The following is a 4,750-nucleotide window of genomic DNA, read 5'->3' on the forward strand; positions in this document are numbered from 1 at the left end:
CCAAGGATGTAAATCTTTACAGGAGCAGAAAGCCTCATCTTTCTCCTGAGGAACAGCTGGTAGTTTCGAACTGCTGACTTTGCTGTTCGTAGCCTGATCCGTAACCACTACACTACTAGGTGTGTTCAAACTGCCAACTTTTTGGTTAATAGTCAAGCTCTTAATCACTGGAATAGACATATGGAAAATAAATTCTGTGGTAGGCAGAATTCTAAGGCCCCTGAGAACTCTGTCCCACCCTCCCTTGTATACACATCTTGTATAATTCCAGCCCCTTGAATGTGATCGAGACCTGTGAACATGATAGGAGGTCACGCCTATGATTAGACTGTGTTGCTTGACAAATGTTCAGGAGTTTTGTGGATGTACTTAAGTTCACAGCTTGGTTGATGTTAAGTTAGTCAAAAGGAAGAGTATCCTGGTTGTTGTTGTTAAGTTGGCTCCAACTCATAGGAACCCTGTACAGGGTTTCTGAGGAGTAGCTGGTGGGTTTGAATTGCCAACTTTGCCATTCACAGTCCAGTGCTGACCCTATAGCACCACACCAGGAGTCCTGGTGAGCCTGGCTTAATCAGGTGGAAAACCTCACCTTAAAGAAGCAAATAGCCATGCCATGAACTATGTATGAAGAGAGCCAGCCTCTAGTAGTTAAGGGCCTCAATCCTATTACTGAAATGATTTTTGCCACCTAATTTATGAGCTTCAAAGAGGATCCCAAGCTCCAGATGAGAACAGAGCCCAATTGACCTTCAACCTTGATTGCAGTCTAGTAAGCCTCTGAGCAGAGGATCCAGCAAAGCTGTGTCTGAACTCCCAAACTACAGAAACTGGTTACTTTTTTAAGTCACTAAAGTTGTGTTCATTTGTTGCACAGCAATAGAAAATTAACATATAGTGCATATCTTTTTAAAACCTGTTGACTTCTATATAAAAGTTGTGGGAGAGGAAATATGCTTTGAAACAAGGCCATTACTTTTTAACTGTACACATTTACTGAGCACCTACTTACTATGTTGAGTCCCTGGGGGGTGCAAATGGTAAACACTGTTGTTATTGTTGTTGTTAAATGCCATCAAGTCAGTACCAACTCATAGTGACCCTATGCACAACAGAACAAAACACTGCCCAGTCCTGCACAACCTCACAATAGTTGCTACATTTGAGCCCATTGCTATAACCACCGTGCCGAGTCATCTTGTTAGGGGGTCTTCCTCTTTTTCTCTGACCCTCCACTTTACCAAGCATGATGTCCTTCACCAAGGACTGATCCCTCCTGATAATAAGTGCAAAGTATGGACACAAAGTCTGGCCATCCTGGCTTCTAAGGAGCATTCTAACTGTACTTCTTCCAAAACAGATTTGTTTGTTCTTTTGGCAGTCCATGATACTTTTAACAACATAACCCAAATTATCTTCTGCGGTCTTCCTTATTCATTGTCCGCCATACCCATATGTATGAGGTTATTGAAAATATCATGTCTTGAGTCTGGCGCACCTTAGTCCTCACACTGACATCTTTGCTCTTGAACACTTAAAGAGATCTTCTGCCACAGATTTGCCTAATGTGATATATCCTTTGATTTCTTGACGGCTGCTTCCATGCGTGTTGATAGGTGATCCAAGCAAAACAAATTTTTTGACAACTTTATCTGGATGTTATTTATTGGTACAGTGATGAAGATTTTTGTTTTCATTACTATGGTGCAACCCATACTGAAGGCTGTGGTTTTTAATCTTCATCAATAAGTATTTTCATTGGTACCGACTCGATGGTACCTAACAACAGCAGTAAGTATTTTAAGTCCTCTTCGCTTTCAAAAAGCAAGGTTGTATCATATACATACCACAGGTTGTTAATGAGTTTTCCTCCAATCTTGACGCCACAGTCTTCTTCTTATAATCCAGATCCTCATATTATTTACTCAGCATACAGATTGAATAAGTATGGTGAAAGAACACAACCCTGATGCACATCTTTCCTGATTTTAAACCACTTGGTGTTGCCTTGTTCTGTTCTAACAACTGCCTCTTGGTCTATATACAGGTTCCTTAGAACCACAATCAAGTGTTCTCGAATAGTTATACTTTGCAATATAACTGATCCACACAATCAAAAGCCTTTTCATAACCAATAAAACACAGGTAAACATCTTTCTGATATTCTCTGCTTTCAACCAAGATCCAACTGATGGCTGCAATGATATCTTGCATTCCATATCCTCTTCTGAATCCAGCTTGAGCCTCTGGCAGTTCTCTGACAATGTATGGCTGCAGCCATTTCTGTATTATCTTTAGTAAAACTTTGCTTGCATGGGATATCAGTGATATTGTCCGATGATTTCCACGTTCCATTGGGTCACCTCTCTCTAGAATAAGCACAAATAAGGATCTCTTTCAGTCAGTTAGTCAGGCTTCCAGATTTCTTGGCATAGATAAGTGAGTGCTTCAAGTGCCGCTGAAAGATTTCAAGTTGTATTCCATCAATTCCCAAACACTGACTCTTTGTCAATGCCTTCAGTGCACCTTGGACTTCTTCCTTCAGTACCATTGGCTCTTAATCATATGCTGCCTCTTGAAATGGTTGAACATTGGCCATTTCTTTTTTGTACAGTGACTCAGTATTTTCCTTCCATCTTTTTTTTAATGCTTTCTGCATCATTCAATATTTTGCCCATATTGTTGTTGTTGTTGTTGTTAAGTGCTGTTGAGTCCATTCCAATTCATAGTAACCCTGTAGAGAGTTTCCAAGGAGCTCCTGGTGAACTTGAACCTCTGACCTTGTGGTTCAAACCAAACTTACAGTAGTTTAGCGCATTAATTCACAGCACCACACCAGGATTTCCATTTTACCTATAGAATACTTCAATATTTCAAGTCAAGGCTTATCTTTTTTCTTCAGTTTTCTCAGCTTGAGAAATGCTGAACCTGTTTTTCCCTTTTGGTTTTCTAACTCCAGATCTTTGCACATTTCATTATAATATTTGACTGTTTCTTCTCAAGCAGACCTTTGAAATTTTCTATTCAACTCTTTTACCATCTTGTTTCTTCTATTTGCTTTAGCATCTCTATGATGGAAAACAAGTTTCAGAGTCTCTTCTGACATCCACGTTGGTCTTTTTGTCTCCTTAATAACCTTTTTTTCTTCCTGTATGATGTTGTTGATGTCATCCCACAACTCTTCTGGTCCTTGGTTATTAGTGTCTAATGCATCAAATCTGTTCTTGAGATGACCTCTAAATTCAGGTGGGATATATTCAAAGCCATATTTTGACTCTCGTGGACTTGTTTTAGTTTTCTTCCACTTCTGCCCGAACTTGCATGTGACCAATCAATGGTCTGCTCTACAGTCTGCCCCTGGCCTTCCTTGAACTGATGGTCTGGAGCTTTTCCATCGTCTCTTCCCACAGATGTCATCAATATGATCTCTGTGTATTCCATGTGGTGAGGCCCATGTTGTCGTTTACGTTGTTTAAGAAAAGTATTTGCAATGAAGAAGTCATTGGACTTGCAATTCTGTTATGTGATCGCCAATATCATTTCTATCACTAAGTGGACTGGTAATTCAATCAGAATCAGAACCCAAACTAGAAACTTATTATTTTCACTACCTAAGAGAATTAAGGAGTCCTGGTGTGGTGTGTGGGTTAATGTGCTAGACTGTAAAGTCGGTTTGAACTGAAAGGTTGGTGGTTCAAGCTCACCAGTTGCTCCTCGGAAACCCTCTACAGGGTCGCTATGGGTTGGAACCGACTCGACAGCACTTAACAACAACAACAAGAGAATTAAAGGCAAGATGTTTAATGTGAAATAAAAGATTTGAATTACACCTTTTCTGGTGTGGTGCTGTGGGATAAAACACTGGACTGCAAGGTCAGTTTGAACCACAAGGTTGGCAGTTCAAATTCACCAGCTGCTCCTTGGAAACTCTATACAGGTTTACTGTGTGTCAGAATGAATTTGATGGCTCTTAACAACAGCAATCATAGCTTATGGAGTCCTACTGTGGATAAGTTGGATAAGCATTGGACTACAAGGTTGATTTGAACCACAAGGTTGGTGATTCAAGCTCATCAGCTGCTCCTTGGAAACCCTATGCAGGGTCACTATGAATCACACCAATTTGATACCACTTGTTGTTGTTAAGTGCTGTTGAGTTGATTCTGACCCATAGTGATGCTGTATAGGGTTTATGAGGAGCGGCTGGTTAGCTTGAACTGCCAACCTTGTGGTTCAATCTGATTTTGCACATTAACCCACACATTAACCCACAGCACCACACCAGGATTCCTGGTGGCACTTAACAACAATAAAAATACTTATGCTTATCAAAAGTGAGAATTCCCTTGCAATGATAAGTGTATAATGGTTGTTGGTGGTGGTTATGTGCCTTGGAGTCAGTTCCGAATCATAGCGACCCTGTACAGGGTTTCCGAGGCTGTAAATCTTTATGGGAGCAGAAAGCCTCATCTTTGTCCCGCAGTTTTGGTAGTTTTGAAGTGCTGACCTTGCAGTTCGCAGTCCGATTCATAACCACTACACTACCAGAGCTCCTTAAATGTATAATAGTATAATTGTTGTTAAGCGCCATGGAGTTGGTTCTGACCCATAGCCACCCTGTATAGGGTTTCCAAGGAGCAGCTGGTGAGCTTGAACTGCTGACTTTGTGGTTCAAACTGACTTTGCGGTCCAGTACATTAGGGACTCTAATAATAATAGCTAGTATTTGTTTACTTTTTATTGTGAATTGGGT

The sequence above is a fragment of the Chrysochloris asiatica genome, unplaced genomic scaffold (genome assembly GCF_000296735.1).
Source record: "Chrysochloris asiatica unplaced genomic scaffold, ChrAsi1.0 scaffold00070, whole genome shotgun sequence".
Lineage (NCBI taxonomy): Eukaryota > Metazoa > Chordata > Mammalia > Afrosoricida > Chrysochloridae > Chrysochloris > Chrysochloris asiatica.